An 8,635-nucleotide genomic window follows, 5' to 3' on the forward strand; every position below is an offset into this window, starting at 1 on the left:
AATCATGGAGGAAGAATAGATGGAGGCACAACTATAAGGCTTCAAAGTGTTCAACGTACGTTACCGACACTGAGAGGTTCGCTCTCTACTGTTACGAGAGATTAAAGTCATGCTCACGGAGATCTGCCGACAATGCCTCTAAGTTTGTTTAGGTCTACTTCTGTTTGTGGTTTTTGGTTGAAATTAAAATAAATAAATATTTTGAACATTGAAGTTAGCTGTATATATGCAAATAAAGAGACAAATCAAGACAAAGAAAGAACTGGCTGGCATCTTGATCTTGGAATCACACAAACCAAGCAGAAAATACATGTACATGTGTAACATTAAAGTTTCTATAAAAATCACGTGAGCTGTTGATCATTCTTTAATTAGCGTCCTTTATGCCCTGCATAAAAAAAATCATGCAGCAATAATGTAATCATATTTTGTTCTTATTTCAAAATGACCTCAGCCCTGTCTTTGAACGTGTTACAATTCGAAATCGGTAATAAAGTTTCTTCAATGTATAAAGTGGGTTGAATAATTTTCAAAGACAGTTCCATTTTTAATGGCAATAAGTTAAGCAGGTTTTGGTAAATACTGACAATTTGATTCTTTGAAAGACTATTAATTTTTGGCTCCAAAAATATTGTCATCCAATGCATATGTTTTATTAAAAGCTCAGAGCATTAATCTGTATTTTTTTAACTTGATTTTGATATGTACCATATATTGATCAACTACAGGGCTGAGTGCCAGGATGACCAATGTTCCTTAAAGCATTGTTGTGACTTTTGTTAGACCATGTCCTTACAATATATGAACAGTATTAAACAATGTGTAAGCCTACAGGCTTAATTGCTGTATGTGCATTCATGCTGGATAGCCCTGAGAGGAAAATATTGTAGAAATAGCTCTTGAATTACTTCCAAAAACTGGAAAAGCCGTGTTTCCAACTCCCAAATAATGTGGTATGTATACACTTTTCATTTTGCTCTTTTGGTTTGTGTAACCTTTTTTTTTTATGACAGCTGATCACAAAGTATATCGCTACTCTGTCAAAGACAGGCGAAATTCTAGTTTTCTCAGTTTGTTAATGTTGATGAAATGTTAGAATATTTAATATGCTTCCAACTTCCAATTCACTTAAGCAGTCTAGCACAGTACAATAATTGGATAGGGTATCTACGTTCACATGGAATTTCATTATTCTCAATTGATCAGAGAGCATTTCAAATTACAAAAAATAGTCTTTTTCAGATCAGTGTAAAAACAAGTCTTGTACACCTGTCAGTCAAATGTGCTCATAAGTCATTTTATAAGCAATTTAGATCCGTTCTTGCTGAACAGCTTTTTACGATGTATATACAGGGAAAAATGTACAGAGGTACATGTAATTCATGTATTCTTTGGGGAAAGCTCCTTTTCTGGGCAAGTCTAACTGATCGTTGGTAACGCACAGAGCATGTACATCACAGCGGAACAAGACTGCATGAAGCCTTTTCATAGCCATTAGGATAGCATGCCAAATTCATCACACTGTGCTAGAACACCTTCATATCCATTAGATGACGATTTTGTTTCAAAATGCCATTATAAAGGCCATTAAAATTCTATATAAACTTTATTTATTTATGTATTTATTTGATTGTTTTTACGCCGTACTCAAGAATATTTCACTTATACGACAGCAGCCAGCATTATGATGGGAAGAAAAGGGCAGAGCCTGGAGGAAGTTCCGGGGGGAACCCACGACCATCCGCAGGTTGCCGACAGACCTTCCCCCTTACGGCCAGAGAGAAAGCCAGCATGAAATTGACTTGAAATCACAGCGACCGCATTGGTGAGAGGCTCCTGGGTCATTATACCGGTACTCAGAAATGTACATGAAGGTATTCGCGCTGCAGGCAAGGATGAACTTAGTAACTTTCGACATAGCAGACAACATATATATAGGGGGCCTATATAGGCCTACAACTACAAGTAGCCCTTATCTTAGGCCTTCGTCTAGAAAACAAACTGCTAGTAAGCTGAATAATCGCACAGCATGCTCTCCAGGTCAAAATCAAAACCAACATCTCCACACATCAATCCATCGATCAAGGTTACTATTGAGGGATGAACTAGTGCATCACTAGAGATGACCTCACTTGGCTTAGTTAATGCTGTCTGTAGATTGAATGCAGATGAACTGGTAGTTACAGTAGTGGGAAGTATGACTAGAGGTGACATGACAGCTAAATAATCGTGGCTTTGTTGATGATGAACTGGCAGTTACAGTAGCAGGGTGTTGTATTGCAGAGATACATGTAGGCACACTAGGTTTTGTTGATGATACATCAGTAGTCATGGCTTTCCACATTACCAACTTTTCACCCTCGGATATACGCTGAAACACAGCAAGGTTCAACACACTTTGTCACCCTTGCCCCCCATAATTTGTGACGCACAGAAGTTGAACAGTGAAACTATCAAGGCCCCTGTGGCACGGAGGCTGTTGGTATATATTTGGGACAGATTACAGTGTTCAGTCAGTTTAGAAATGAAGTGTCATATAATGTCCTTCCTTTTCAATAACCTATAAGGGGACTCAGGTAAATGGAAGAATAAATCTTTTTCCTGTCAATTTCACAATGACAGGGTATTGGAATATTGTACCATGGCCAAGTTGTTTCAATTCATTAATTCTGACGATGTCAAATTTCTTACCGTGTGTCAGAGCTTTCAAATAATGATTTATTCCATACCAGAAAATTTCTAGGAAATTTGTTTTATAGTGAGTATTTTGGAACAATCCATGTAAAAGTGTGATAAAGTTTCATTAAAACTCATCGGGTTGTATGCCTCGAAATCCACATCTTGTTGCTTTTTGAGGAGGTATTCACGAAATATTCTTGCCATGGTTAAATTACAGTTTTTTTCTTGACTCTGGAATAAATTTGGCTTTTTTTTCTAGCAATTCTTCACTGGTATGACATGCAAATTGATTCTTGCCACCTGTCGACACATCAACTTTATCCTCCATTTTGAGAAAAATGACAACAGTCACACTGAGCTATCCCCCTTATTATAATCCTGTGCAGTAATTCTAATGCGCAGGGTATATGACATTTAAACCCCCAATGTGAGTCATATACCCTGTGTGGACGTGTTTTTCTTGATATATGGTTTTTACATATGCACACTGTCTTATTCGCTGATGTACTAAAAAAATTTGGATTTCAACATTAATTTCAAACTGCAGTAACACCTGTTTTTATCAAAGAGCCTTGTGAAACCCAGAATAAAAGACATCAAGTTTTATGTAATATGACTGTGTCATGTCTTAACATGTAGAAAAATACATGTAGGTCTCACTTCATGCTGCAGAAAATAAATACAAGCCGAGTAGCACACACGGCAGTGAAAGATTTATACATTTATTGCTGGTAAACTCCACACACAACAAACTTGCACATGAATGGAAGACGGTTAGTCAGCAACATGTACTGGGCCCCTGCATAGTCAAATGCTCTGGCAGGTGCTCAAGAAGTTTGTCACATTTTTGAGAAGAGCTCTTATCTCAATCGGACTAAAACACCTATTTCTAATTCAAAGAAATAGCGTTGTGTAAAGCAGGGATCAGAGAACAGAAACTCCTTGCATACAAGTATGTGTAGGGTTATCAAGACATGCTATTTACACCATTATGTACAATTACAATAACATTTAATTCAGCATCCAACATTTCCATCTTGTCCCTCTCTGTAATTTTAAATGAAAATACAGAGAATAATTTTACAAAGGTTATTGTAGTGAAAGTAGAGGATGCATATGACTTTAGAATGGAGTCAATACACAAACCCTCCTGTAAGAAGAATGTGCCCAGGGTCCACTTTCACAACACTCTGCATGTCATACTTCTTATAACTTTTTTCATAAAAGACGTCTACGTTATAGTGCCAGAAGGCGACTTCATTTATGAGAAAACTTGCTAAAATTTGAACTAGATTCTGCTGGATTCCCGCAAAGCAAATCCATACAGATTCTGGCAAAAAGGTGGTGAAATTCTTTATTCACATACTCTATATCTTACCCTGAATTTGAGCAGCCTCCTTGAGATCCACAACAACATAACCAGTAAGGTTTTCTCCTGCATGATAGATTCGGGATCGAGTATGAAAATGCAGGAAGAAAAACTTGACTTTCCCCATAGGCTTGTATTAACTTAGATTTCCTCTCGATTCAACAAAGGTCTTCTTTAGGCATCACAGTGTGTACACTGCAAATACATAACATAATTTGAAAAAACACTGAAATCACCTGCCAGTTGATACATTTTTACATCTACACAATTACATACATGATACATGTAAATATATGTGTTCAATGTAAGAAGAAATCAAAATAGATTCAACTGAAGAAATGCTGTTTTCTTCATCTACTCACATAAAGTGGGACAATTCTGAAGCAGAAATTATACGTACAAAATGACGCTGTGAGATGGACGCTGCTACATGGCACTATTTACAAGTATTAGCTAATTCAGATGTACTTATTACAAAGTTCAGATTACTGTAAGTTACATGTACTTGCATAAAAGCATACACCAACCAGCAAATGAAATATATAGCTCTACAATCCAACAGCATATGGCACAAACTGAAGCATTCCTTGGCCCACATAGACCTAATTCACATCCTATATTATTACATAGTTCATACTCTGCACACCACAGTGAGACTGTTACTGTTATTAACACTTTGTACATGTAATTAGCAATTACCAATACATTAGCTGTTCCCAGAAGGACAAATCAACAGGAGATACATGTACATACTGCTCACATGTCCTGTTACCATGCTTACCAACTGGATGCACATACACAAGTTCTACTAGTCATATTTATGGTGCCATATAATTGTATATGTATGTACATACAGCAATATGTGTTTGTATTCTCCGTTTTCACTCAAGCTTAGTGTACATGTATGTGTGTTTCAATGTATAAAATATCCTGTATGTGTACACTTGTAGCTTGAAATTTTAAATACTATCATAAATAGAGTTCTTAAACAATTTTTGGGCACACATTATCACATGAAATAGCTTGTAGACCCAAGAGCCTCAATACATAAAGTACTTAAAGAATTATTGTCCAGATTTAGCTACTGGTCCTAATTATAAAGATTATAAACTGTTTAAACAGTCTAGAGACGTTAACGGAACTGGAAAGCCTATGTTGTGTGAAAGTCAGTGAGGCTGAGAGGAAAGCCGTGGAGGACGGCCAATTATCGTGTGTATGTCAATATCGGAGTCATAATTTTGCAGTCACATGACAAAGAAAAGTGGTGAGAGCAGATACAGTTGTGTTTGCTGCTGCAAATCCATGCTTTCCTGAGGGCAAAATAGTCTGGAAACTCAAAAAAAATAACTCTAGGTTCTTTGATGACCTATTTTTACAACCTTATGCAGAACAGCAAACCATTTTGTTTTTTCACTTCTTTATATCCTCTTGCATTATCTTTTATATCATCGTCTGCATGTTTTTGCTGTTGCCTTATGCAAATGTGCTGTGTAACTGCCGTGTCAGCCCTAGTAATGCTTCCTGGTGCAAGTATAATGATGCTCTGCCTGCCAAGTATATAGATAGCCCTGGATAGCTGTGATCACTACTTTATGCTTGTACTGGCACTCGCACAGCCATCAGTTGCTACCATTTACCCCTGTAGGGTACATAGTATATCATATTACGGGTATTATATTTATAAAATTTCAACGGTGCTGACATCAAATTTTTAACAAGGCCCCTTTCTTCTGTCTGTTAGGAGGCTGGATACATTGTTATCCTTGTTCTTGGAGCTTGAGACTGCAAATAGTGCGAATGTGTAGCCCTGGCCATTTTTGTGAACTTCAAGTGCGCAGAGAAATTAAACTTCAATAAATATGGTAAATGAATATTTACCTTTGGCATGATCATAGGCTCAGGATTATAAACAGCCTATTGGTATAGGACCCTAAGCATCGTAAAGGAGTAACTGGGCAGGCCTAGCAGATTAGTAATAGACTGTTTGCCGGAACTTTTTTTAAGTTTCTTAACCTTTCCCAGACCCTTGAAACAAAAAGCGCGCCATCGCTCTCACTCGCAATTGCACACCGAAACCTTACATTGAGAGAGTGATTCATTGTGCCCCTTGCTCTAAAGTGTTCAGTATTTATTTCATCTATTTCAACAAGATTTCGAAACAAAAATTCTATGAAATGTCCAAACACATAACGAACATACGTTGGCTTGCTCACATACAGAACAACCGACAATATGGAAGCTTTGCCGCTTTGAGAAGCGACGCATGCGCACTGAAAATGTTATGAAGCGGAAGACCGTGTTGTGATGGCATCCATCATAACTGAGAGAGGCAACAAGGGAAATTTTGTGAATTTATCCACTTTTCTAGGGTGGAATGCGAGTGACATTGGCTATGACACGAGTGATGTACAAGAGCGTGTTTGGTGATTAAAGTACATCGTAGAACATGCCGAAAATACTCCGATAAAGTTAGAGCAGACAGTAGAATCCACAGGAAAGCAAGGCAGAATTGGTATTTCTTCAATAAATGTGATTTTTCATTCATTAAGTACATGTTTTCCTGGGTCATTGTGTATTGCTAAAAATTCATACATGTCCAGTTGAGGATGGTCACCAACAATAAACGAAACGATTAAATGAGTTTTCATTATTATGGTTAAGGCTTTATGATGAATTTCAATGAGATATTCTTTATGCATTGATCAGCCAAGCCTTGGTATCTCTACCTATCAGTGTGTCATTATTTAATGATGTCGTGGATTGAGATTTCTTTCACATGTTCATACCTATTCACTGTGTACTTTAACTAAGACTATGTGTATTTGAGGTCACATTTTTTCCTCACAATAGAAAGACAGGTACATGCGATTCATGTCTGCATAACTCCCCTTAGTTCACGACATGGGGCGATTTACTGCTCCCAAGAGACTCCCCTTAACGAACTGTACGGAGTGATCCACCACTCCCCTTCCATTTCCTTATTTCAAGGTCTGCTATCCTATCCTACAGTAGTGAATGGGAGTAAGCCATCACTGCGAGCGCCAGCCTAGTGATAATTTCAAGAAACGAACAAAGTCATCCAGGCCGAGTATAAAAAGCGGAGTTGAAATCACAGAGATATCAGTGTGAATTGTGACTCATATAAAAGGAGCATGCAAGTACAGAGCATGTTCCAAACAAAATCAACATATATGACGTGACTAAATGGTGACAGAGTTACGGTACTGTCACTGTAAAGTGTCGCCTTGTCACTCGCCTCTGAGGCCAAAACAAAAGCCGTTCGGAACTAAAAAGTAGATCCGAACGCATAATCTGTTAACGTAGAATACTCACCTCTTGCAAGCAGATTACTGTTGTTCTTAAGAAAATAAAGACTTCAAGCAAAATATCACAAAATAAACACTTTCTAATCTTTCTACAGACAGTCCGCCAACACTTTCCACATCCGCATCCAAAGGCACATGCGCGGTATACAGGACATCCTTCAGCCTCGATTCTACGTATGTCAAAGCGAGGCAGAAGGATTTCCCGCATCAATTGGACTAACACAACATCAGCATTCATGCTTTGTTATAAGGTTGCACAACATCAGCGTTCATGCTTAGTAATAAGATTGCACTTTAATTTCAATGAGCTCTGAGTTTACCACATTAAACTGGAGGCTAAATATAGAATTATTATTCTGACCTCCTCTGCACAATTGTTACGTGTGACAGAAAATTTTGATACTTGTAAGAACAACCTGGGGTTAAGATACTGACAGTCTACTTAATCATAAAGCATAATCGTTAGGGCTAGATACCGAGCTAGTTAATCGTCGGAATCTATGTAGACTCTGCGTGTTTATCAACGACTTCTTACACCTGTCTACGCGGCTGTATTACTTTCAAAAAGCCAGCTAAGCCTACACGTTTAAAGCATTCAACTTCCATACAGTGGCATCGTCAGAACCAGGGGCCCATTAAGGCACGCCCACTTTACAAGTGGTGGTGGCACAGATAATATACACAACTCTCCCCTCCACACACACACACACACACACACCACACACACTTTTTCAGTGTCAGAGAGAATTTAATACGACAGGAAATACACGGTATATATAAAATATACTGTGGCGGCTTATTCTATTTAATTTCAGTTCTTCCATATTTGCTGTACAAAAATAAAATAAAAAAACAAAGAGCGGATCTAAATCACTATTTATCTATAACTGCGTCTGGCTAAACATTGCAACATTAGCTGTATAGGGCCTCCTGTACAATTCGAGTTAGATTCTCTTTGGTTTTCCCAAGTAATGTGGCCTGTTAAGCCTATCGGTAATAAACTACCGGTATTCAATATTATATTCTGTCCATCAGATAAAGCTTTTTATGAAGCCTTTTACATAACGATATTGAAAACAAAATCGTCATGCTTAGACGCTCATCTGTGGTTGTCAAATATAAGTCAGGGCCCCAATGTAATACACTGGCAATCACGACTCATAAATTCGGCGAACTGACTTCTAATCTTTTAAAAAATGTTTTATCATTTTTCCGCTCCGTACCCTTTTAGATCCCATGTCTCAGGGCACCAATTAACTTT

At 37.8% G+C, this 8,635-nt stretch overlaps 1 protein-coding gene across 1 annotated transcript in view; it reads right to left on the reverse strand.

Moving 5' to 3' along the window:
* LOC135471695 (arrestin domain-containing protein 17-like) overlaps positions 1 to 7,425 on the reverse strand; it is an 18,148-nt gene extending 10,723 nt beyond the window's left edge. Inside the window, exons 1-2 of the mRNA XM_064751012.1 lie at positions 7,382 to 7,425; positions 4,058 to 4,243 (exon numbers count right to left, since the gene is read on the reverse strand). The gene's annotated coding sequence lies outside the window, so the exon portion shown is untranslated. The remainder of the gene's footprint in view (positions 1 to 4,057; positions 4,244 to 7,381) is intronic.
* Between the last annotated feature and the right edge of the window lie 1,210 nt (positions 7,426 to 8,635).

Source organism: Liolophura sinensis, chromosome 7, assembly GCF_032854445.1.
Source record: "Liolophura sinensis isolate JHLJ2023 chromosome 7, CUHK_Ljap_v2, whole genome shotgun sequence".
NCBI classification, from domain to species: Eukaryota; Metazoa; Mollusca; class Polyplacophora; order Chitonida; family Chitonidae; genus Liolophura; species Liolophura sinensis.